Raw genomic sequence first — 27,333 nt, forward strand, 5'->3', positions numbered from 1 at the left:
AAATTAGAGTCAGGATGTTTATGCTCAAATCTTGTCTTGGCTTTGTATTGCGGGTACTGAATAATGGGGACATGGGAAAGTGTATCTCTGAAGTTCCTAAATTAGGCATTAAATATACTAAATTCCTCCTCCAAGTGCTTCATATTTTCAATAGTCTGTGTATATTTCTGCATATATATTGTGATTAAAGTCCACAGCTGGCTAATGCTAATTATCTCTCTTGCTTTTTTGTTGCTAGTATCTTCCCTATAGCTATTATTTTTTTCATTCTGTTGTTTACAAGTTACATGTTTCTACAGGATTGTAACTTAAATGGGGAATGTTTTTATTTATTTTTCTAACTACTTTTTTTTTTTTTTTTTCATTTTTGAGACAGATTCTTCCTATGTTGCCCAGGCTGGCCTGGAACTCCTAGGCTCAAGCAATTCTATTAGCCTCCTGAGAAACCATTCTCAGGAGAGAATGTGCCTCTGTACTTGGCTTATTTATCTTTAATTTTTTTTCAGACAAGGTATTTATTGTGCATTTATTTCATGCTGGGCATTATGCTGGAAATATAGCATGTAATTATTAGCAAGATAGAACAGGATTGTGTCCTTAAAGAATTTACAATCTTCCTTAGCATTGTATACACACATAGTTGGCCTTGTTGATTAAATGATGTGAACATTAGGTTAATGCAAATTACTAAGTTAATGTCACTCAAAATGGCATTAAAATATTTTAGATGTCAGTGTCTCTAATAAATATTTGGCTAGTATTAACATTAACTAATGTTCATAAAGTGGGGTCTTAGACACAAGACTATATTTACAAAAGACTATATTTAGATTATTATTTAGAAAATTAACATCAAGAGTAGATTTAATAAAGGTTTTTTTAGGAATGAAAAAAGTCCCATGCATAATTTGCAAATAGAATTGGCAGACAAAACTAATTATTTGTATCTCATTATTGCCTTCTTACATTATTTCATCACACAGAAGAGGAAGTAGCAATAGCTTTCAGAGATGAAAATAATTACTCTTCTGGGTCTGAATAGTGAAAAATCTTGATGCTTTCTGTTGAATAGTCTTTCTTTACAGATGTCACAAGAAAAACAGGACTTTAACAGAAGTTTTAATGGTTTTAGAAATGGAAACTTAAGAAACTAGTTCAGTGTAGAGCTTGTGCTTAGCATGCTATGTATGCCTCCCTTCAATCCCCATAAACAAAACAAAACAAAACAAAACAAAACAAAACAAAACAAAACAAAAGCTTTGTAAAGGGCTTTGTAAGCTGCAGGTGGAATTTACCTGGAGCTCTGTTAAGATCTGTGGCTTGCTTTCACATCCATGAATTCTTTCCTTCTGTGTTGGGATTATAACCACCATAATTTGTGATTGTAGAAGGTTGGAGAGTTAAATCTATCTAAATATGACCCAGTTTTCCTAAGGGGTTCAAGAATGTGGGTGAACTACAGTAGAAAGTGTTAAATTTTGAGTTGGAATAAAACCTGTTCTGACTCGCCTAGTTTCAGATTGTCTCCTGCGTTTTCCAGTGTGCTTCAACAATAGCTGAAATCATGGGATTTCTTAATTTAGAACCAATTCAGTTTACCAAGAATCAGTTTATTTTCCACACATAGACAACTGAGTCACACTGCATATAACAGGCCAAACATATCCTCTGGCATCAATGTTAGGTAGCCAAAGAGTTAATACTAGTAATTCATGTATAATATCCTTTATTTTTTATTTTTTTTGGTAAAGACACAATAGACTTTATGAAATCAAATAGTGGTTCTTGCCACTATTTGTGTTTGATCATGAATAGGTTAAGTTATTTGCAGGCTGAACCTTAAACTCCTTATTGTTTTTGATGCTTGTCTGCAGCTGAGTAAATAGCTCTTTAGGATATGTGACAATTGGATTGGTTTGGGTTTTGAAACAGCTTTGCTTTTCTTTTTTAAATTTTATTTTATTTAAAGACAGGATCTCCCTGAGTTGCTTAGAACTTCACAAAATTGCTGAGGCTGACTTTGAACTTGTGATCCTCCTGTCTCAGCCAACCAAGCAGCTAGGACTATAGGCATGTGCCATAGCTTTGCTTTTGGTTCTTGGTCCATGTAAAATTGTAAATTTTGAAATTCTAAACTTTGAAAGTCAATTTTCATTATTGCTCTGCAGATTTGTACATTTCAGTACCAAGGTTTATTTATAGATATCACTATATAGGAGGAGAAACTGGGTTACATCTCACCAATTATATACGGGTTTGGATTTTTCAGTGATTTATTGTTTTTCAAGCAGATTGTCATAATGGGTTAACATTTTCCTTCAGAATTCCACTAATAAGGCACATATTCTCATTGCTAGTATTTCATTGCTTTATTATTAAATGACACCGTTTTCAAGTTTTTGGTTTTATAAGCCCATGGAACATTTTAAATTCTGAAAATGCCCTTTGAGCTTTTGGCTCAGACCAGGAATCTAGGAACCTTAATGCTTTTTGAGTTCGCTACTGCTGCAGTACCTAAGGTAACTTCTTGCCATTTGGTTTTGTAGGGCTTCCCGAGGCCGAGATCTGGGAGAACGGAAAGAACTCATCAGTTTGTATGAAGACAGGCAGCATTTTCCCAGACTCTCCCAGCTCCGGCTTTTCTTGCATACCAGAAGAGCCGCTTTTTTCCTCCAGTGATTGAAACCATCTGGACTGCAGGGGGGTCACGTGTGTATGAGAAAATGACATAAAGTTTTAGACGCTTGTGCTTTGCTCCAGACCCAGACAATTCTTGGTCGGATGGTGCGGAGGTGAGGGCTGTTCAGTTTGAGGGCCAACTTCCCATCCTGGCCTCCCCCGCCCCCTCCCCACCCCTATCTCCCACCTTCCCTCGCGCAGTCTCTGCGCGGCTTCCTCGCTCCCCCCAGTGCCTAGGAGCACACCCCTCCGCCAGGCTCCAGCAGCCCACCCTCTCTGTCTTGGGTGGAGGCACACATCTCCACGCCCCCTCCCCTCTCCGGCTGCAGCCGGGCCGCAGCCCAGGGCGCGGATGCTTGCCCGCCGCCCGCCCTCTCTGCGGGAGCGGCTCCTCCTCCCGGCCGCGCGCGGTTCTCCAGGAGCCCAGCGCTGTGCTGAGCGCGCGGCCTGGCTGGGGAGTGCAGAGGTGAGTGCCTCTGGCCCTCCACCCAGAGGTCGCCTTCTAGCCCTGGTGCCTTTGCTCGGGGGTGGGTGGCCCTCCGAGGGGGCGCAGGCTCTGGTTCCGCCGCGCCCTGCCCCACCCCTGCACTCCTAGCCCTTTTCCCGCTATTCCTGATTCCTTGTCCCGGTAGGTTCCAACTCCGTGAGTATTTGCATGGGGGCAGTGGAAGGCGCAGAGTGGAGCAGCCGTGGGTGGCTCCCAGGGGGTGGTGGGGACTGCCCTCCGGGTGGTCGTGGCCAGCCATCTTCCGCCAGGCTGGGGCCGCGCGGTGGGGGGTGGGGAACCTCGCGGCGAGGATGTGGGGCAGTGCGAAGCTGCTGGGAGCCCAACGGAGGACGAGCGGCGGGCAGTCTGGGAGTGGGCTCAGCCTTCAATCGTATTCCCTCTACGCACCCAAGCTGCTCTTACCTGGAGTCGTTTTGTGCTCATGTGCAGACTCTTAAGAGAACACACACACAGACTCTGCACTGAACTCAAACAAAGGAACATTAACTTTTCACTCTGTCCCTTCAACCATTTAAACTGTGTTTATTTGCGGATGAGTACTTTTCATTTTTGCCCTTGTTCTAATGTGCACAAAGTATTAAAGTTGTTTTTTAAAACAGTGACCCAGGACTGAAGGAACACATTTTAGCCAGTGTTTATGCTGCCTTGACCAATAATATAGTAACTGAATAGAGTTCAAGAGACTGGATGTTTTCAAGTGTTTCTGAAGAGGAATTATTACATTTTCCTGAGATTTTTGTATGAATGTAGTTTATAATTAAGTATGAATAAAATAACTTCTTCAATGAGTAAGCCTGTGATGCTTACTCAGCTTGACTCTTGAACACCCCCCCCACCCCCATTCAGGTATTTCTGCTGTTGGACAGCAGGGTCTTAGTAATGAAGAGGTTATCATCCCATCTCCAAGACAGTTTTGAGCTACCTGTTATGTGCACACACTTCAACAGACCATTTTAGGATAGGGCCACAATGATAAAATCCAACAAACTGCATTATTGCTTTGTTTTATATTTTATAAGTGATAGTTTTCAAAAGGTAATCCCTTCATCAATCTTCCTGCCCTAAAATAGGGGTTTATAAAGGATCAGAAATTGTCTAGGTTCTAGAAAGCTAATCAAAGATAGAGACTGAATTACCATAGTCTGTCTCCCATGCTGAATTAAGGAAAAACCAAGCAAGACTTCAAGAGCCTTTTGGACATATGAAGTGAAGCAAAGGCTTCCTGGATTCTGCTGGGCTGGCAGAGACTTACCAGGTGACTCACACAGGTTTAGCTTTCCTTTTTATTTACCCAGTAAATATTATCTTTGAAAAAACTCCCCCAAGATATTGAAAGAAATTCAGATGTGTATGGGAAGTGTTGTCCCCTAATTGGACCAGAAGGGCACCCATTTTTGGTAGACAACTCCAAGGCAGTTTTTATCTTCAAAATATTTTTTCCCCCAACACTTAGATTGTGATGGACTTAAAAATTAGTAAAATCCTTGCTTTTGAGTTTGTGGACCTGTTAGGGAAGGAAGACTGACATATAAGAGAATTTCTGGTTGATTGGTTTAGAATATTAGAATGATAGAAATTCAAGGAGAAAATGATGATGAGGCAGGGCGGCTTCAAAGAAGAAAGGAGCTTTCAACTGGGCTTGGAAGTGTGGTGGTGAAACTGGTGAAGAGTTGCTGGGGAGAGTTTCAACAGAGCAGAGAGTTGGCTGTTTGGATGAGAACTAGGGATAAATAACAGGGTATTGATTCTGTGCCATATGCCATTCTCTTTCATCCTTTACTGCAGTGAAGCAGGTATTGTTCCTCATGTTTTAAAGATGAGGGAGTTTTTGTTTTAAAGAAAGAATATCAGAAAGATAAGTAGCCTTCTTAAGATGACCTGTAGTAAGTGGCAGAGCTGGAATTCCTGTGCCTGGTTGCCTAAACGCTTGTGCTTCTACAGCTGCCTTTCTAGTGAGCAGTGGGAGGTCCAGCTGAAGCCTACTGTGGTCAGCTTGAATTCTGGCTCAGGGGTTGGAACTCTATCCCATGGACATCGGTTAGCTTTTAAAGATTTTTGAGAAAATGAGTGATGAGCAAAGCAGTGTTTTTAGAAGATTAATGTGACATCTGTATACAGGAATGTGATATGCACTTCACAATCACATGCAAGTCCTAGTTCTTAATTGGGAAGTTATAAAAGGGAGTATAGCCAAGATGTTTGAGTGTTTCAGTTTCTGCCTCATTTACAGTACCCTGCAGTAAGTAGTGTGGTTCACTGGGTAAGAACTAGTTGCAGTGACCACAGCGCTGCATCTTAGCCGGCAAACATTGAAAAGGAATGTGTATGTGGAACAACATGACTGGTGGCTTGCCCTTTATGCTCTCCACATGTTTCACAATGCTTTGGTAAAAGTTATTTATTTATTATTATTATTATTATTTTTAACAACTACCCTGTGAGGTAGATCAATGCTATAATTTAAGAGCCTTTTTTTGCCTAAACATTTTATTTGAGATGCATTCCCACCAACACACATATAACATTCTCTTGTTTCTTAAAAATGCTGAATTTTAAAACTTGGCAAAATAAAAATGATTTGAGATTACCTTTTCTTTCTTATTGAGGCCAATTAAGAGAAAATGTGCATTTATTTTACTTTTTTTTTTTTGAGAGAGAGAGAGAAGACAGAGAGAGAGAGAGAGAGAGAGAGAGAGAGAGAGAGGGAAAGAAATTTTTAATGTTTATTTTTCAGTTTTTCGGTGGATACAACATCTTTATTTTATTTTATGTGGTGCTGAGGATCGAACCCAGCGCCCCACGCATGCCAGGCGACCGCGTTACCGCTTGAGCCACATCCCCCAGCCCACTTTTTTTTTTTTTTTTTTAATGGGGTAATAGTAGGAGGCGTTTGAAGAATTACTGTGTGGGAATTTAGAAGGAATATGAATGCCAGGATTTAGAGATGTGCAAAGCTCTCTCTGCCTCTCCACATTTCTTACCAGTGACTTTTGTCCTTTATGTATGTGGCTGGGGAGCTTACAGAACTGTTGAATACCCAAATTTATAGCTCAGACCTTTGATTCTCTGCAGATAATGGGCACAGGAAGGGCAGCTATGGGTGGAACCATTTTATTAGAATTGTCTGCCACTTTGAATACAATCTGGATTTCTTGCTGTTCCTTGTGCAACCTCTAGTCCTTTTCCTCTTGTTTGTGCTCTGAAGAGGAATGTCAGGTAACAGGAGGTTGCACAGAAAAGTGTAGCTGACAGGCAGAAAACTAAAATTTGTCAACCAGAAAAGTTTATTTTAACTAATGTCAAAGTTCTTTTTTTTTTTGCAAAAATGCAAAACCAAGGTGTGATTTTAGTTCTCCTTCAGGAGAACTGTTTTTACTATCAGGAGTCCCTACCCCTGGAGGACTGCCTGTTGAATGGGGTTTTGAAATGGTCACCAGCAACTCTTAAGGGCATGATTCAGTTTCGGTCCTGGACCTGTGAAGAACCTGACCTCTCTTAGTGTAGGGATTTTGAAGTTCAAAAGCCATTTATTTAGAGGGTTCTGGAATTTAATGTCTGAGGGATCTCCTACCTGAGTATTTCTTTTATACTTCTAGACCATGGTAATCCCTTAGGACTGGACATTGGAATTCATGCCAGAATTAGCCCCTGGGTTTCTTCTGCCATTTTGTATCTCATATCCCCTAAAAGTCATTTTGTTTCATCTGTAGCCTCTGTTTGCTGATTGTAGATCAGAAAGGAAAACTGTCTAGGGTTTCCTCCAGAGAGTGGCAGCACTTGGTTGATGAGCTTTTGGTCAAAGTTCATGTGAGAATGCTCTCAAGCTTCGTTTTGAGATTGGAGGGGTGGGGGGGGTGTGTGTGTCACAGAAAGAATCTTTGTCAATGCTGTTTTTTAAATGTCAGAAATGTTCGGTTGCATTTAAAAAAATATTTTTAGTTCTAGATGAACACAATACCTTTATTTATTTTTATGTAGTGCTGAGGGTTGAACCCAGTGCCTCATACGTGCTACACAAGCATTCTACCACTGAGCCACAACTGCAGCCCTATTTGGTTGCATTTTTGATGCATTGCTTACACAGTTAATGTTTTTATGTGGTAAGCCTTTGTCATTTTTATAATTTATTACAGAAGTCATTTAGGTTTTTTAAAACAATTAAAATCTTAGAAAATAGGACTAGAATATCCCTTTGTTACTTCGATATAATCTCCTAGTGTAGAACTTTTTACTATTTTAACCTACTTCATATCCATATATCCTTAAATCTTTCTCAAGAGATTTGAGCTCCTTCAAGCAATTTCACAACCTCCCTAGGCAATGCTATCTAAGGTTTCTAGATATATGATCACAGTTCATCTCCTTGTAGGTGGCCTGTTTTCTTTTATTGTTTCTTACTTTTACTGCTTAAAAAAATTGTAGATGGACAGAATGCCTTTATTTCATTTGTTTTTTATTTTTATGTGGTGCTGAGGATAGAATCCAGTGTCTCATGCATGGTAGGCCACTAAGCTACAGCCCCAGCCCACCTTTACTGCTTTCTTATTCCTCTTCTTGTGCATAGATGTTCACAGTGAACATGTCTTTCCTGGACCCCAGTGGCAGCTAGGAAATGTACAGATTGTCTCATCTCTACCCATCCCTTCTGGGCTAAACTAGCTGAGCCTTCTCTGTTTTTCTTTGTAAGCCTTGCTTTTTAGACCTATGATTACATCGTATACTTGTTGCTTTGTGTTTTGTTTTATACAGGAAGTCAATATCAGATATGTTGGCAATTAGAGCTTTCAGTTTGGAAGGAGCCTTTTGGAATAAAATGTTCTTCTCCCACCACCAGCATAAGTAATCGTGGGACATATATAAACTCTGGAGATGATCTTTTAAAAAAATTATCATCAAAAGAATTCTACCCAAGTCCTTTAAGGGCTTAACAAGCATCCAGCCTTTGCAAGATTGCACTGAAAGTAACAGACTATCCCAATTAAGGCCTTTCTAGAAGTGTGGGAATCATTTGTTTAAACTGGAATTTAGGATCCCCACTCAAATATGATAGAAACAATCTGCTTAACCCTTTGTTAATGGCATAAGAGGTAAACCTGCTTTTCTGGGCCTCTTGTGATAAAGGACCATAGTGATTAGAATATGCTGGAAGTATATCCCTGTTAGTGTTCTGGAAATTACTTTGAGTGGGCAAGGATCAATTTTGGTGACTTTTTGTCTTTTTTTGTGGGGCAGGGGGTGCGATACTGGTGCTTTACCACCAGCTTTTTTGAGGGGGTTTACTGAGGATTGAACTCAGAGGCACTCGACCACTGACCCACATCCCCAGCCCTATTTTGTATTTTATTTGGAGACAGGGTTTCACTGAGTTGCTTGGTGCCTTGCTTTTGCTGAGGCTGGCTTTGAACTTTTGCTCCTCCTGTGTCAGCCTCTGGAGCCACTGGGATTATAGACATGTGCCACCGCATCTGACCCCAGCCCCTTTTTTTTTAAAATTTTGAGACAAGGTCTCCCTGAGTTGCTTAGGGCCTCACTAATTTGCTGAGGCTGGTCTTGAACTTGTGATCCTCCTGTCTCAGCTTCCCAAGTTGCTGGAATTACAGGCATGTGCCATCGTGCCTGGCTAGCTTTTTGACTTTTTCTGATGTGAAATTAGGGTCTTGGATATTAATTTAGCTAGGGCAAGTTTGAGTATAGATTTTTGTGAATTTCCCCCCTTCTCCCTATTTTTCCTTTTGGGAGAGGCTAATTAGAGCTGCATAGAGACAGTTTCTAATGAGGGTTGGTGTCCTGAGAGGTTTTGTCAGAGAAGACTGACCTGCTGGGAAGCACTATACTGTTTCTTCCTTGTGCCTCTATGGAGAAAGCACTGAGCTAGTGCTTATGAGCATCTGTTTATCCTCTTATTACTTTTCCTCAGTGAACATAATATTAGGGGTTTGATAAATCAGTGAGTAGGTGAAGTTAAGAAATGAGGTGGGAAATTACTTTTTAATATGGGGGTTGGGTAACTCCCAATTCAAATGCTGCTATTGGCAAGGGGCTGTTTTACATCACTTTGGTGTCTGCCCTGGTGCTGTGATAAAGGGGTTCAACTTAAATAGATGTATTTTCTAGTGAGTAAACAGGGCCTAGTCAGTTATTTTTCTATTAGTCACATTAGAGTATATTTAATGTTTCTGGGAACTCTAGTTAGCATGATATCCCCTTGCATTAGGGGGTGCTCCTCAGTGGTTGGTAGGAAAAAGTACCTGGAAAAGCTTTTCCTGAGTCTGTTCTTTTCTGTTGAGTCTGGAATGGATTCTCAGTGCTTAAATCCAAAGGCTTCTGTATACTGGGACCAAGTCTAAGGGGAATGGAAGGTCTTTCAAAAATTGTGTACTTGGATGGCAAACACTATACATCCTAGCTATGTATAGGTATAGGAGGCTTAGAAGGAGAATAGCAAGTTTGAGGACAGCCTCAGCAATTTAGCAAGACCCTATTTCAAAAGAAAAACAAAAAGGATTGGGGATGTAGCTCAGTGACCCCCTGGCTCCAGTCCCTCCAAAAAAGGAGGGGGGATGGGGGGCTAGAGGTGTAGCTCAGTGGTAAAATACTTGCCTAGCATGTGTGAGGTGCTGGGTTTAATCCCTAATATGCAAAACAAATCAACAAAAAATTGTGTACTTATATGGGAGGAAAATCAAAGTTTTTTGCTTCTTAGTGGACACCAGAGGGTTAGGGTTAGTATGGAAAAAGCATGGAAAAGCAGGACTTAAGATCAAAACATTCATTTAAATTCTCAGTGTGAAGATCAGTTGTAAGTGTTCTGTTTTGCAGTTTTCCCCCTACATCTGTGTGGTTTTTAAAAAATATTTTATTAGTTGTTGATGGACCTTTATTTATTTATTTATTTATTTTTATGTGGTGCTGAGAATCGAACCCAGTGCATCACACATGCTAGGCAAGTGCTCTACCACTGAGCCACAACTCCAGACCTACATCGGTGTTTTGAGTAGTATTTTAGGACCACAGTGTTTGTATAGAAATTGCTGCAAGAGTCATGGGAGATGGGCAGAGGCCACCTTATATCTTGTTTCAGGTGAACCATTTTTAAAACTTGCATAATTAGCTCAGGATCAAAATTAGTTAAAAAAGAGAATTAGTTGATAAAAATAACATCTTTGTCTATTCCAGGTTTAGATTTGTGCAAGAAATTCAATTTGGGAGCAGTATTACATTCTCAGCTCTGTTTACATTTAAATCGCCTATGTAGTTCCCATGTGGTTGTCACTGTTACCAGTCCCTGGAGGGTTAGGGGTGGATCTCAGGATATGAGGCTCTGACTTGGTTGAAGTCTCATCAAGAACTGGTCCTGCGGTGGGGCGGGGGGTGGGGCGGTGCTGGGGCTGTGGCTCAGTGGTAGACCTAACACGTGTGAGGCACTGGGTTCGATCCTCAGCACCACATAAAAATAAATAAATAAAATAAAGGGATTGTGTTTATCTATAACTGAAAATAATAATAATAAAAAAGAACTGCATATACTGATTCTTCCTTGTGCCTCTATGGAGAAAGCACTGAGCTAGAAAGAACTTTGAAGGAAACATTGGATTTTGTTGGGCATGTAAGAATCAGGAATATATATTTTAAAAAGACTTTTCAACCTTTCTGTTTATGGAAGGGGAAACTGAGCTCAGAGAGGCAAAAGACTTGTCTAAAGGCACACAACTAGTTTGCACCATAGCCATACCTGGAATCCAGGTGTTTCAGTTCCCTTTTCTGTCCTAGTGGGTCAGCATTATTTTCTGTGGTTTATCACCAGGGTTGGGGGTGTGGGTGGGAGGGTGAGACAGGGAAGAAAAATGGAAGGGCAGTCAGTTCTGTGGAAATTGATAATAAATTGAAAAAGTGAAAACCTTTTTCCTCCTTACTAACTTAGACCTTTGTTCTGTGGGAAATTCTTATCACTTAAGGTTGTTTTATAAATACTCTTGGTAGCTAGCTTAAGGTACCATGACTCCTGTACATTGGTGGGGAAGAGCCCTGCTGGATGATTCTCTGGATGTGTATTTGGGTTATTCCCATTTTCTTTTCCTCTTTTCCTCCTAAGTTTTGGTGTGTGTGGTTTTTTTGGGGAATATTTTTGGCTTTCGCCTTAAGATTCTTGTAGGGCCATGAGGAGCTGGGCTGGGAGCACGTGTGATGTGTTTCCAGGATGGGAAGTTTTTACACCTAGACAAATTGTCAGGAAACAAAGAGACAGAAGAGTTTATATAGAGAGCATGAGGATTGGGAAGTCAGTGGAAAAGTGGCATGGCACATGGTGTAACTGATTTGGTTACTGTGACTGTCTCTGCTAAGATGGGACTGATATTAGATGGTAGGATGGTGCTGAGATACAATGCCATCATTTCATGAAGAGGAGGATGATTTTTTTTTCTTAAAAAGTTGTGTATTATCTTGATTTATTTGAAATTTATATGACATTATCCATTAATGAATGTTTGCAAATACCCGAGTATGTGTCTTACTTAACTCTTTGCCAGGCATAGTGGTAGATATACAAGAATCTACCACTGAATCTACCTGAATCTCAGAACATGGATTTGTTTCTAAGGAACCATATAAAGTATTATTACCAAGCACTAAAATGGTGAGTTACAAAGAGGGGAGTAGGGACCCAGACAAGGGTTAGGACTTGAGGCTGATTGATGGCCAGTCTTGGGCACAGTGGAGGTGTTTGAATGTATTAGAGTGCCCAGGGCTCAGTCTTCAGCCCCCTTTTCGTAGGTCGTCGCATGGCTTTAAAATGTTAAATTCATGGTCTACTTACTCTCTGTGGTAAAGGTTTTACATGCACTAATTTAACCTTCCAGATAGCATCATAATGTAGGCACTTTTGTCATTCTCACTTAAAGGTGTAGAAACTGGGCACAGAGAAGTAGTGAATTTTCTTCTTTTTTGGTACTGGGGATTGAACCCAGAGGTGCTCAATCACTGAACCGTATCCCTAGCCCATTTTTTTTTTTTTTTTTTTTTTAATTTTGATTCAGAGTCTCACTGAGTTGCTTAGGATCTTGCTAAGTTGCTGAGGCTGAGATCCTCCTGCCTCAGCTTCCCAAGTCTCTGGGATTACAGGTGTGTGCCACTGTGCCTACTGAGAGATCACCTATTCATGCTCTGGAGAGGCAGGATGTGAGGCTTTGCTGTGGTATCCTGGATGTAGAGCCCTGACTGATTCTGTATAGCCTTCTCACTGGTCCTAGCTCTTCTACTCCTCCTGTCCATTTACGTTCCAGAGCATTATTTAAGCCTCATCTGGGATCATCACACTTCAAATCTAGATTTCTATTAAGTCCTTTGTAAACTAAGCCCCAGCCCTCCACATATTTTCCACCTTCCTTCTGTTCTCCTGTCTCAGGTCCTTTGTCCCTCACCTGGAATGTTTTTTTTTTTTTCCTGAATGCTGCTAGTTTGTATCCCCAGTTCATTCACGTGTGGGCTCAAATGCACAACCTCAAGGAGGCTTGCTCTGACCATCCTATGTAAAATTGCCCTGAGTCACTCTTTGATCCTGCTTTGTTTTTGTTTTGAAAATTATATTACATATTTGTGTTTTTTCCTGTTTGCTTTCTCAAATAAATTCCATGAGGTGGGTACTTGGTTCATTTGTTCACTGACATCTTTACTTTGTACAATAGTACATGGAAGATTTTCTCTAAACAGTTGTTAAATAAATAAATGGCACATTTACACTTTAACATGAATTCACTTGGATAACAAAGTAGTGAAGAAAGGAATATGCAGTCGATAGATACAAGTCTGAGTCTTAATTGGCTTTGTATTTATTTCCAAGGCTTTGCCATGATATCTAGCCAAGAAAACGCTCAGAAAATCTTGGTTGAATGAAGACACTGTGTCTCAGTACCATACATTGAGTCCTTAGGACAGAGAATAGTGTGGTCTGGAGTGCTCAGAGAAAATCCTTGGAAGACTTGTACACTTTGAAGGGAACATTGGATTTTGTTGGGCATGTAAGAATCAGGAATATATATTTTAAAAAGACTTTTCAACCTTTCTATTTATGGAAGGGGAAACTGAGCTCAGAGAGGCAAACAACTTGTCCAAAGGCACACAGCTAGTTTGCACCATAGCCATGTCTGGAATCCAGGTGTTTCAGTTCCCTTTTCTCCATGCAGTGCTGCCTTCAGAGTTGAAGGGGACACTTTGTGGGTGGGGTGGGGTCTCCTGGGAGCAGCATGAGCAAAGGCCCAGAGGCAGAAGAGATATTGGCTTTTGTGGGATGGAAATTTTAGGTCATCCTAATTGAATCCTCAGGTTTATGAAAGATCCCTGTGAGACAGAGTAGGCTATATGAGGTGAATTCAATCCTAGAGGATCACAAACGTCATCTTGAAGACTTTAAATTTGGAAAGAGAGGATGGCTAATGAAAATGCTTTAAACGTTGTTTTCTTTTCTTTTTTTTAAAGAGAGAGAGAGAGAGAATCTTTCTTAATATTTATTTTTTAGTTTTCAGTGGACACAATATCTTTATTTTATTTTTATGTGGTGCTGAGGATCGAACCTAGCACCCCGCACATGCCAGGCGAGCGCGCTACCGCTTGAGCCACATCCCCAGCCCAAAACGTTGTTTTCTTTCCAGTGAAGGTGACATGCAATTAGTGGTGCACAAAGTGGATTGGAACTGGGGAAGAAGCTGCAGACTAACAGCAGTTAGGAGACCCTTGTAATAATCCAAATATTACTACTGAAATGTAGTAGCATTTCAGTTTGTTTTGTTTTTGTTTGAAAATCTGTGGTGGTTTTGGAGAAGATGGCATATAATTCTCAGGTAAGATGTACCAATTCAACTTTTCTCTAAAGAGTTTGAAGATAAGAAGCAGGAAGTCCAGTATTTTGCCTTAATTCTGTGTATGCCTATAAATGATATTTTAGTATCCAAATGACACTAAAATGATCCCAAATGATACTAAAATGATCCATGTTAGGACAGGGGATAGAAGCATCATTATACTAGTGTGAAAAAAAATAGTGATGGACCGGGAGAGGAGCAGTGGTAGGTGAATGTGAGCAGCTTCCAAAGGGGCCTGAACCTCTCTTGTTGGAGGAGCTGTATTGTGGCTGGGGAGTCAGGCATCAGTGGACTCTAGCCTCAAACTGGTGTTTAGTATAACCTGCCTCCTGGGCCCACAAATGTTTTGGACAGATGTGCTAAAGTCTAGGCTGCAGAAGTTTTAACCAGAGCTGATGAGAATAGATTGATATTGTCCTTACCAGACCAGTGAATGGCACAGGGTATGACCCTGTGAAAGCTGTTTTTCCCCATCCTCAGAAATCCTTTTCCATCTCTTAAGGGAGAACCCAGACCTTTAAATAACATAATGGATCTGAAAGTTTGGGTTGCAGAAAATATCCTGGAACAATCAACAAATATTTATTGAACAACACCTGCTAACCACCAGATACTATGCTGAGTACTGGACCATCACTCTTTTGATATATTCCTTGAAATGTTACTAATAGAACACTAACATTTAATTCTATTTCATGGTAAGTTCTTTTAGTCCCAAAGGATATATAGCTTGATCCATAAGCTCATAGTTACTTCAGACTGCTCGTTTATGTTTGCATTCTCTTATTGAATGTTTACTGGCTAATAGGTAGTATGCTGGATGCTGAGGTATTTTTTAGGATGAATGAGAATTGATGAGGGTGCTTAACTGATTGACTAGAATTTACCTAGTAGATCTGTCAGATTTCCAATTTTCTAGGATTTCTGGCCAAGAGGAGAGTACAGTCAGTAATAATGGAATCCCTTACCTTTTTCTGTGTACACTGGACCTTCCTCTTCCCTGCTTATTCCTGCTCCCGAATCTGCATCTTTAAATTTAAGAGATGTAATGGCTGAGGATATAGCTGAGGTCCTGAATGTCATCCCCAGCACCTTCCTCTGCCCTGCCCCAAATGTAAGAGACATGAAATTTAGCTCCTTTGCATTATGTTTGGGAAGCTCCATTAGGGTAGTACTTTCCTGATGAATTTTTTTTGGGTATCAGGGATTGAATTTATTTAAAGATAGGGTCTCACTGAGTTACTTAGTGCCTTGCTTTTGCTGAGGTTAGCTTTGAACTGTGATTATCCTGCCTCAGCCTTCTGATCTGCTGGGATTACAGGCATGCACCATCGTACCTAGAATCCTGATGAAATCTTGAAGTTAGAAATCTTTCCAGAAGAATCACTGCTGCCTGTGTAATTTGAAGAAAAGCCTTCTCTGTGTGACCTTTCCTTATGAAAGTTGCTTTTGCCTGGAGCATGGATGCAGGCATTGCATTGCTTAGTATTTCTTGGGCTCTTCTTCACTTCTGTCTGCTTGGTTGGCTCCCTTTGGAGTTGCTGGTAGAAGAATGTATCTCGTTTTCTTAGAATGAATGATACAAACAAGAGGGAGGAAGTTATGCCAAATGTTCCCATCATTTGGAGGGACAGTTGCTCAGAACAAAGAGAGGAAAAATGAATATAGAAGAGGAATGTTTCTTTGAACTTCTGGATTGCCAACTGGAGTGAGATTGTTTCCCCTCCCTTGCATGGCGTCTGGAGCCAGCTCATACAGTGTGTCTGAGGTTGCTTCTTCTACTTTGGGTCTGTGTGCTCCTTTCAGAGACAACCACAAAACAGAAAATTATCTTTACCTTCAACTTCAACTTTAAATTGGTTCTTTAAAAATTACATGTGGGAGCTGGAGATATGGCTCAAGCGGTAATGCGCTTGCCTGGCATGCGCGGGATGCTGGGTTCGATCCTCAGCACCACATAAAAATAGAATAAAGATGTTGGGTCCACCAAAAACTGAAAAATAAATATTAAAAAAAATTACATGTGCATTGTAATGCAGTCTAAAAATAAGTAAAAAGTTTCGCTTTCCCAATGTCTAGTTATCATTATTTATGTCTTGGTGCACTCTTTTGTAGGTCTTTCTCTAGGCATACAAATGTACATATTTGTATTCAAAGTAAGATTAATACTATATAGACATTCAATCTTATTTTTAATTACCTCTGTTTTCTAATTCAATACATTTTAATTTTAATTAATATTCAGACTATATTTAGGTTTACTCATCTCTTATTCTGTTTGGGTTACTATAACAAAATAACTTAAACAGAAATTTATTGTGCAAACTTCTGGAGGCTGGGAAGTTCAAGATCAAGGTGCCAGCAGATTTAGTGTCTTGCAAGGGCCTCTTTGTAGAAGGCATCTCTCTGTGTCTTCACATGCAGAAGGAACAAACAGGTTCCCTCCTGCCTCTTATAAGGGTACTCCTCTCATCACCTCCCAAGATTCCCATGTTTTTGTTGGGGGATGGTATGGGGATTAAACTACTCAGGGACATTCGACCACTGAACCACATCCCCAGCACTATTTTTATTTAGAGACAGGGTGTCACTGAGACCCTGTCTTGGCAATCAGTTGTTTTAGCACCTAGTGTCTTGGCAATCAGTTGTTTTAGCACCTCGCTTTTGCTGAGGCTGGCTTTGAACTCGCAATCCTCCTGTCTCAGCCTCTTGAGCTGTTGGGATTGTAGACATGTGTGCCACCTCTCCCAGCAAGTTCTCACTCCTTAATACCTCCATCTTTGGGGATAGATTTGAACACTTGAATTTGGAGGGTCATGTCACTGAGACCAAAGGACCATTGACCCTTATTGTTTTTTTCTGTACCAGTATTACACCTGTGATCATGTACTATATCTGGTTATGTCCGTAGGCTTCTTTTAATCTACCTAACCTAGACCTTTTTGTACCATAATATCTTGTTGAAGAATTATCCTTACTGGATACTTTTAATTGAGTGTTGAGGTTTTTGGGGGGGTGGGGGGTGGAAAACGGGGATTGAACCCAGGGGTGGTCTACCACTGAGCTATATATCCCCAGCCCTTTTTATTTTTCATTTTGAGATAGAAGCTCACTAAGTTGCCGAGGCTGACCTTGAACTTGCAATCCTTCTGCCTCAGTCTCCCAAATCTCTGGGATTATAGGTGCGCCTTTAGCCTGCGGCCAGCACAGGCTTCATAAATGAAGGTTTAGTACGTGAGAAATCCTTAGGGAGTTTTGAATTAAAGAGACAGGCTCTAATTACCTTTAAACCAGCTCGAGGACGTCTTCTCCTAGCTCCAGCCTCTAGCTACCTATTATGGTAGCGAGGTTTACTGAAGAGTCTAGGAAGAGAGAGAGAACATACCAGGGAGTCGACTTTTATTGGGGAACAAAAAATTCTGGGGAAAATCACATCCAATGAAGATTGAGGGGGGCAGTGTCCCAAGGTCAGGTGCGATGATTGGGTCTTTGGGGTAGTGGCCAGACTTGCCTCCACAGGGACAAGCTCTCAGACCTGAGAAGGGTGGGGAAAGCTCTGGACACAAGGGATGTGTCTAAGCGCCTCTTGCCCAGCCAGGGAGGTAACTCAAATCACGTGCGAGGATGGCTTCCCACATGCACCACTATGCCTGGCAAGTGTTTAGGGTTTTATAAATGTCATCTCATTAACCCTTGCAACAACTTGGAGAAGCATGTTTTCATCTTTTTTTTTTTAACTTTTTATTAATTTATTTATTTTTTAGTTGGACACAATATCTTTCTTTATTTATTTTTACGTGGGCCAGGGCCTCACATGTGCTAGGTGAGTGCTCTACCACTGAGCCACAACCCCAGCCCATGTTTTCATCTTTACTTTTATCTACTCTTTTCCTATGGGATCTCAGCCATACCCAGGGCTTTGGCTATTTCCTTTATAGCAGAGATATTACCACCTATATCTCAGTGGTCACCTTAAGAATAAATATGGACTCTTGAGACATCTGGAAAAATCCTTTTATTAACCACTTATTGTATGTTATCCTAGAAAGTTTCTTAACCTCCCTGTGACTCAGTTTCCTCATCTATAAAATGAGATAACAATAACACCTGCCTCATAAAGTTGTGAAGCTAAATGAAGTGATCTATATAAAGTGCTTAAAAGATGATCTTTATATAGCTAGTGTGATTAGACAACTGGATGACCTACAAGTACCTTAGACTTCCCACGGTTTTATCTCTGTAAAGTGGCTTTTCTTTCTCCTGTTTTTACTGACTCCTTTAATGATATCAGAGTCATCACTGATTTTTCTTGGTGTCTTGGCAATCAGTATTCAAAGTCTTACCACTTCTACTTCCCAGACAAGTCATGAATTAAATTCCTTCTTATTGTCTTGCTGCCTCCAGTCCAACTAAAGCCTTGGCCATTTTTTGCTGGAAGGCAGCTTTAATGTCTCAGAATGCCTGCCTCTGGATGTTCTTGTTTCCCAGGCTGTTCTAAAGAGTGAGCTTTCTAAGATACATCTTGACAGTAATACTGTCACGAGTGGTTATTTTTTTATTTTTTAAGTGTTTATTTTTTTAGTTTTAGGTAGAAACAATAACTTTATTTTGCATCTATGTGGTGCTAAGGATAGAAGCCAGTACTTCATGCATGAGTGGTTATTATTGACTCAGTTTGAGGTGCAGTTAGATTCAGTCAAACCTATTTTTTTAGCAAAAAGTGTGCAAGAGCATAAGTGTGTAGCCTAATGGATTTCAATATTTTTGTACTTTCCTGTAACTTTCACTCAGATCAAAATATAGAACATTTCTAGCACCCCAGAAGGTTGTATTGTGCCTACTCCCAGATAGTAGAATGGTAGAATGCTAATTCTTATTCATCACAACTCTTCTGTTAACCATCTGTTTTACCTTTTCTTTCTTTCTTTTTTTTTTTTTTTGAGAGAGAGAAAGAGAGAGAGAGAATTTTAATATTTATTTATTTATTTATTTATTTTTTTAGTTTTCGGTGGACACAACATCTTTGTTTGTATGTGGTGCTGAGGATTGAACCCGGGCCGCACGCATGCCAGGTGAGCGTGCTACCGCTGAGCCACATCCCCAGCACTGTTTTACCTTTTCTTGATCTTCATATATATGAATCACAAAATCTCTGTGTTGATTCTTCTTTTACTGTGTTTTTTATTTTTATTTTTAGTGGGACACAGTATCTTTATCTCATTTATTTATTTTTATGTGGTGCTGAGGATCGAACCCTGGGCTTGCATGTACTAGGCGAGCGCTCTACTGCTGAGCCACAACCCCAGCCCCAGTCAAACCTATTTTATTGATGCTTATCACACTTCAGATACACACATCCTAATGAGTGTACACCCAAGGGTCCCAGACATTCACCTGTGACATGTCTTAAGTTTGGGTTACTGGAACTCGATCCAGGCCGGAGGAGTCTGGTGCAGGGAGGACAACAGCGATGGAGGCCTTGGTCTCTCTGTCCTGGTCCTGTTAGTCCCATTGCCCCCAGAAGTCTGGGTTTTTAAGTCCTTATTCAGCTGTGCTTGCAGCTGATAACTGGGTGAGGTCTGGTCGTATATATCCTGGGTGTAGAGTCTTATATCACTAACTTAAATCTGTCAAGTTCTGCAATTTATCAAAGTTTTGCAGTTCGCATTACATCATGGGCACATTGCTTATAGTCTTTTATTCAACACACATAATAATTAATATAATCAACATTGAGTAATCTTTCAATATTTCTGGCACTCATGTCAAATACTTCTTTGCTAAAAGCATTTTTTTTAAAAAATATTTTTTCAGTTGTAGTTGGACACAATACCTTTATTTTATTTTTAAGTGGTGCTGAGGATCAAACCTGGTGCCTTCCACATGCGAGGCGAGCATTCCACTAATGAGTACAACCCCAGTCTTAAAAGCACTTTTTTTAAAAAAATTAAGGAATAGCAAAAAGTGTGCAAGAGCATAAGTGGGTAACCTAATGGATTTCAATATTTTTGTACTTTCCTGTAACTTTCACCAGATCAAAATATAGAACATTTCTAGCACCCCAGAAGGTTGTATTGTGCCTACTCCCAGATAGTAGAATGGTAGAATGCTGATTCTTACCCATCACCACGCTTCTGTTAACCATTTGTTTTACCTTTTCTTGGTCTTCATATATATAATCACAAAATCTCTGTATTGATCCTTCTTTTACCGTATAACTCTATCCTTTGATGTGACATTTAGAGGTCTTTTGCCTGGCTTTTACATCATGTCCTTTATGCCTGCCCTGCCTTTCCCACCAGGCCAAAATTCCAAAATTGTGTGTACTTAATCAATGTAACAGGCTCTTTTTCCCTCCATTTTTTCCATTTCATATTCTCTTGTCTGCCTTTTTTTTCCAGTTGTAGTTGGACACAGTACATTCATTTTATTTATTTATTTTTATGTGGTGCTGAGGATCAAACCCAGGGCCTTGCATATACTATGTGAGCGCTCTACCGCCGAGTCACAAACCCAGCCCTTGAGTGCCTGCCTGTCTTTCTTCCTTTATTCCTTCCTTCTTTCTTTCTTTTTTGGTATTGAGGATTGAACCCTGGGGGTGCTTTATTACTGAGCTACATTCCCAGCTCTTTAAAAAAAAAATTTTTTTTTTTTTTTAATTTTGAGTCAGTGTCTCACTAAGTTGCTGAGGCTGGCCTGGAACTTGTGATCCTCCTTCCCTCAGCCTCCTGAGTCACTGGGATTACAGGCGTGTGCCACTATGCCTGACTTCTCTTGCCCTTTCTGACTTCATTCCTTGGTAAATTCTTCCTTAAAACTCATCTCCAGGCAAAAGTAAGCCATCCTCTGCATTCTGGAGGCAAGATCATTATTTTTTATTTTTTTTTAAATTTTTTTAATATTTATTTTTTAGTTTTCAGCGGACACAACATCTTTGTTTGTATGTGGTGCTGAGGATCGAACCCGGGCCGCACGCATGCCAGGCAAGCGCGCTACCGCTTGAGCCACATCCCCAGCTCTTGGCAAGATCATTATAATTAGTTGCTTGTTTACACATCTTTTCTCCTTTACTCATTGCTTTCATGAGCTCATGAATGATGGAGTATATCTCCCTAATTGGTTAGTTGAATTTTATACAAGTAGTTCATGTGCTTTCTGGAAAAATTAGAAAATTAAGACCCCCTCCCCCCAAAATCAACACAATCCCAGTATGTAGAGATAATCATGGTTTACATATATGTCAAAATATATACGAACACTGTAAAACAAATATACATTCACAAAATGCTAAATATTTATCTCCTTCAATCTCTTGTTATTTTATACATAGGGTTCCCCCTGCTTCTTATTTAAACTGCTTATAGAAACTGTAATGGCAGGGGATAGCTCACTGAATGAGCTCTTGTCTAGAAACACTATGATGAACATCCTTATTCCTTTATTTTAATGTAATTCCTCAATTATTTTGGGGAGATAAATTTCTAAAAGTAAAATGGGATAGATGAAAGAGAAAGACATCTTTAGAGTTCTTGATGTGCTTATGCTAACTGCCCTTCAGAAAATCTTTTACCTGTGTGCACTTCCACCAGTGTGAGCATGCTCCTGACTTAATATCCTCTATTCAACCATCATGATGTGTCTCAGCAGAGACTTTTATTTAAATTGCATATTTGAATTAGGATTCATATAATACTCACACTCTGCATTTGGTTGATATGTCTCTTCTATGAATGTTAATTACAATGTTTAAATAACTTGTTAATTTATTTTCATGTGCTGACAGCTTCTACCTTCTCTGATGCTTCTTTTTTTTTTTTGTATTTTAAAATCTATTTTTGATGACTACTCTTTCCTGCTTAACATTTTGTTTATCTTTTTAATGAGAATTTGTTGATTTTGATTATTTGGACTTATTTTTAAAACAAACATTTAAGTCTCCTTTAAAGTTGTTATTTTACATATATTTTGGAGAGAGGTATGTGATGGGAAAGTCAAAATTCTAAAGATCAAAGCTCTAAGAGACAGTTCTTTTTCATTTGCCTGAGGAGTCTGTACACTTTGTTAAATAATTTGAAGTAAAAATACTTTCTCTGAGACTTTTATGTGCATATCTGGGCTTTAATAGTATCCTCTGCCAAACTGGAAGAAGTTTGGATTTAGGACCTCTTTACATGCAGGCTTTTTTCTTGTACTTAGTATATATGAGAATGTCATAGCGGTAGTCCCTGTTGTTGATTTTGTTCAGGATTCTTTAGATCTTTTATATTTAGACCAAACTTCCATCCTTCTAGAGTTTGCTTCTATTAAACTTTTAATTATAGATTTGAGACCATTTGTTCAAAGACTTCTATTATTTGCAGGGTGGTTCTCTGAACTGCATTCCTTTTCATGGCTGTCATCTTATGCAGTCTTTTAATCTATTTCTTTCATTAAAAATATATTTTTTACCAGACGTGGTGGCGCATGCCTATAATTCCAGCTACTTGGGGGGTTAAGGCAGGAGGATGGCAAGTTTGAGGCCAGACTGGGCAATTTTGCAAGACTCTATCTCAAAATAAAAAAAGGGATGGGGATGTAGCTCAGTGGTGGAACTGCCTGCTTAGCATGCATGAGGCCCTGGGTTCAATTCCCAGTATTGCAAAACAAGGTAATAATAATCTTTATTATGTGACTTTTTCTGTTTTTTTTTTTTGTTGTTGTTGTTGTAGTATTGCTTCTACCTTTATTACACTCATCTACTCATTGAGTTTTTTTATGGATCTAATGTTTCTTCTATTTCTTTTTATTAGGCTAGACTGTTTCATTTTTCTTGAGAATGAGTATCAGCCATCCTGTAACAAATATTTACTGAGTGTTTATTGTGAGGAAGGCAGTCCATTACAGGGATTAGCTTTATTCTTCTACCATAATTTTTTTTTTCTTTAGCTGGTATATCTTTTTGCATTTATTTATTCATTCTTTTGATTTTACTGTTTGATCCTCCTTTCATAGTTTTAGTCTATTTTGTTCATACTGTATTTACTGAGATTTGTGTTCAGGTTCACTATAAAGAATTAAGTTACTGAGGCATTTTTTATTTTGTGATGGTGAGTTTCATTAATGATCACCCAATTATAAATCCTGCCTCCCTCCATTTGGGGAAATAATTTTGTATAAGGGAGATGAAACCTTGAATTTCCATTTTATTCTTATTAAGATTAGCCTGAGGAAAGGGCCTGTCCTGGTGGAGGAATGCTTTCTTCTAGAACATGGTTTGTACATGAGAGACTCCCTATCTGGGCTTTTTTCCAGACAGCTGGCTGAATGGTACTGTAGAACCCAGGTAGAGCAGCACCTGAGTGATTTTGTGAAGTTTCAGAGTGCTTAGCAGGAGTGAAGCTTAAGCTAAAGACTATGAAGGACCCAAGAAGAGCTCAAACGTGTATGGTCAACTCTTGATTATGTAAAAGAGTCAGACACTTGGGAGAAGTGGCAGGTATCAGTGTGTCCACTAGAACTGTGGACTAGTAGGTGTCCTGCACAGCAAGTTCATTGAGGCTGATTCTGTGGGATGGAAAGACCTGAAAGTCAAAGACCCTGTCCTCAGAGAGGCATGAAATACCAACCGGAAAAAGATGAAGGTGAGTACCAAAAAAAAAAAGTGGATTCACAAGGCACATCAGAAGTCTTATGATGTGCATGTGATAAAAACAGAATGATGAGGGTTTAGAGGTGGAAGAACTGACTGTGAGCCAAAGGGGTTAGGTGGAGGACAAGGAGCACAACATATGGAGGGCTAGCTGGATTTGATTTGGTGAAGAGGAAAGGAAGAGGTGACATTTAACTGGGAAGTATATCCTGAGGCCCAAGGCAGGAAATATTTCCTAAAACTAGGTTCATTTGTTCCTGTCTGTAGGTTCTGCCCTCCCTTCCAACAGTGACGACTGAGCCTTCTCAGGCAGCAGTGCTTTGCCCAGCATCTGGGTGCTGCTTTGGTTCAGATTGCACTTCCTTCTGCTATGACTTCTGGGCCAGCACTTTGTAGAGAGATCTCCCTCTCAGCCTCACCAACCTTACCAGCTTCTTCTCAAGCCCTGGATTCCCTCATACTATGTTCAGCCTGGGTCCTTGCTACTTGCCATCTTAGCTTAGAATCTATCCATCTTCCTCTTCTCCAGATCTAGGCTTCCCAGTTGCAATTCCATGAAGTTTACAGCAAACCTCAGCAGTGTCCTTTGGGCCTTATTATTCTGTGTCCTCTGACACTTTCTCGTTTATGTTTCTCTGTGGGCTACAGTCTCCTGGGCTGGTATCTAGAAACCATCCTGTACAGTGGGGAATGATGTATGGGGAATGATGTACCGTGTGGAAGGGACAGTAGGAGCCAACGCTAGACATATAGGTGTAGACTGTGATTTTAGAGGTACTGGATTTAGTTCTTAAGGGAAACCACAGTTTTTTTGTTGTTTTTGGATGCTTCATCACTTATTTAATCAGACCTTTATTGAAGCCCACTTAAGTTGTCTGCAATCTCTTTCTGTTAAAATGTAACCGTAATTATCTGTGAATAAACAACAGTATTAATTTTTAATTTTGATACTGCTGCCATTTTGATTAGAGAGGCAGAAATGCTAGTGGTCTTTAAACTGGAGAAAATTTCTAGATCCTTGACTTCCTGTGTTCTCTTTCTAAGAGTTGATCTGTCTGAGGATACAGTTGTAACCCAGCGAGTTCCTTCTCCCAATCACTTTTTTTTTTTTTTAATTTCAATTTTTTTTTGTGGTACTGGGAATCAAATCCAGGATATGTGAGGCAGTGCATTTGCCTGAGCTACATCCCTGCCCATTTTATTATATTGTATTTTGGGATAGAGTCTCACCAAGCTGCCCATTCTGGCCTCAAACTTGCTATTCTCTTGCCTAAAAGCGTCCTGAAATTTTTTTGGGAGGGTGTTGTTGCGGATCTAATCCAGGGCTTTTTTTTTATAATAGATATATTGCAGGGAAGTTTCATGGGCTGATAAATAATAGGTTTTGAAGCATAAAAGAATACAATTCTGAAGAGGAAGTAAAAAGGAATTAAGAATTCAAGGAGAAAAAGGAATGGTATAAAATTTATGTTTTATATTTTTATTCTATTATTTTGTGGTATTAGGGTTTGAACCCAGGGGTACTATACCACTGAACTGTATATCCCCAGCCCTATTTATTTATTTAAATGAAGACTTTAAAAATACTTTTATTTACTTATTTTTTTAAATATATATTTTTTAGTTGTTGATAGATGTTTATTTTATTTATTTATTTATTTTATGTGGTACTGAGTATGGAACCCAGTGCCTCACACATGCTAGGCAAGCACTCTCCCAGTGTACTACAACCCCAGCCCATCCTTTTTATTTTTTATTTTGAGACAGGGTACTTGTTAAATTGCTGAGGCTGGACTTGAACTTGTGATCCTACCGCCTCAAGCCTCCAGGATTTCAGGTCACTCAAATTTATGTTTTATAAATGGATGGAGATAGATTTTAAAACACTATGGATCTTTTAAGACAGTAATATAGGGGCTAGGGTTGTGGCTCAGTGGTAAAGTACTTGCCTAGCCTGGGTGAGAAACTGGGTTCAATCTTTAGCACCACATAAAAATAAATAAATAAAAATAAAGGTATTGTGTCCACCTACAACTAAAAAAAAATTTAAAAAGATAGTAATGTAGTAGTTTTATTTTAAAATATCATTTATAAAATGGCAATCTTTTTTTTTTGGAGGGGGGCTGCTGGGGTTTGAACCCAGGGTCTTGTGCATGTTAAGCATGTGTTGTAGTAGTCAGCTACACCACCAGCCCCAAATGCCAATACTTGTAATATGCCAGGAAGTACATCTCTACTACTGTTTATGATGCAAAGATTTAAATGTTTTATATATATACATAAAACATTATATATATATGTATATATATGGAACATAATGGTGTTCTATAAAATTCTTTTAGGCAAATATGGTAAACATTTTCAATGGAGTATGATAAAGGTGCTTGACTAAAGCAAAGCAAAAAAAGTTAAAGAGATGAAGGAAGTCCCAAGATCAGACAAAGCCACAAGAAGAGGTGCTGTAAGAACTGAACCTTGATTGACTGTTGAAGTTGAATAAGCAAAATTGAGGTGGGAAGAGGGAACAGTACCTGCCAAAGGCCTAGAGGTGTAAAAAAGAACATGAAAACTTTGGGGATATGGCAGGTGTGGCATGAGCAGAATGGTGATTTCCGGCCAGTCAGCTAGTATCTTTATGTGGCCCAGAAAGGGGAGGTGACTGGCTGGAGGTCTGTGGAGGCAGTGATCCATGAAGGATACTTCCTTCCCAGGGGTTGTTATTCTATATTAATAATCATCTGGACATTCTTACAAATGTAGAAACTCTTTTATATTCAGCAAGGGGAGGTAAATGGGGCCGAGAGAGAGTATTTCTTTGCAAGTTTTATACCTTATTAGTTATGTGTAGGCTGAGATTAGTGCTACAGGGCAGGGGTTCTTTCCACTGACTGTGTGGTTGATTGGGGCCCTCAGCTTGTCATCTGAAAGGGTGAGTACAATTTTGGAACCTAAATTTGGAATCCTTGGGCCAGTAAAGAATATTTGTCTCAATTTGTGAGTTTATTTACATGAGAAGCTTTTACAAAGTACTAAAAACTAAATCAAACTTAACATATGTATTTTCTAATCACTTTTTAATTTGAAGGAATTCCACTTTACAAATTCTCTGTGGTCCCAGGAGAGGTAGCACATACAGCCACTCTTCTTGGCCGTTTGGTATGCTGAATTCCTTTGCTTTCAATTTTTTTCAGTTCTGCACACAGTCTGACTTCACAGCACCATCCCACATCATGTTTTTGCCCATTTGGAGCATTTGTTCAGCATAGTGATAGAGACTTGATGCTTTGTTTGCATTGAGCAGATTGAACAAACTCCAGAAGGAAACCATCAAAGGGTTGATTCTATACCACACAGAAACACGAGGCGGTCAGATGAGCTCTTTTCCACATTTTCATATTTTCCGGGATGACACTGAAAGCCTTGCCCTTAGAGAACCCTAAGCCACCTAATAATTCATTCTTCCAGGCTCTAGAGAGGAAGAAATGAGAAATTTGTACCCTTGAATGGATGCCCTTAGTCTTTCTTATAAGAGCCAAGAAAGGAATTGAGAGCAGCATGGTAACGTGACTGGGAGGCAAAGTAAGTAAGAAATTGCCCACACCACTTTGGTCTTTTGTGGGAAAGTATATTTTGTGTCATTTCTGATTTTAAAAATGTCTGAA

The 27,333-nt window shown here is 39.6% G+C and overlaps 1 protein-coding gene across 4 annotated transcripts in view; it reads left to right on the forward strand.

Annotated features, from left to right (window-relative positions):
- The first annotated feature begins 2,764 nt into the window (after positions 1-2,764).
- The window catches only part of Dennd2b (DENN domain containing 2B), a 154,698-nt gene continuing 130,129 nt past the window's right edge, over positions 2,765-27,333 (forward strand). For 2 of the 4 annotated variants that reach the window (XM_027942317.3, XM_071616402.1), the window contains exon 1: positions 2,765-2,792. The gene's annotated coding sequence lies outside the window, so the exon portion shown is untranslated. Of the gene's footprint in view, positions 2,793-3,089; positions 3,308-27,333 lie in introns of those variants that run through there. The other 2 variants (XM_071616396.1, XM_071616397.1) reach the window with 2 other exon arrangements.

Source organism: Marmota flaviventris, chromosome 9 (genome assembly GCF_047511675.1).
Source record: "Marmota flaviventris isolate mMarFla1 chromosome 9, mMarFla1.hap1, whole genome shotgun sequence".
Lineage (NCBI taxonomy): Eukaryota > Metazoa > Chordata > Mammalia > Rodentia > Sciuridae > Marmota > Marmota flaviventris.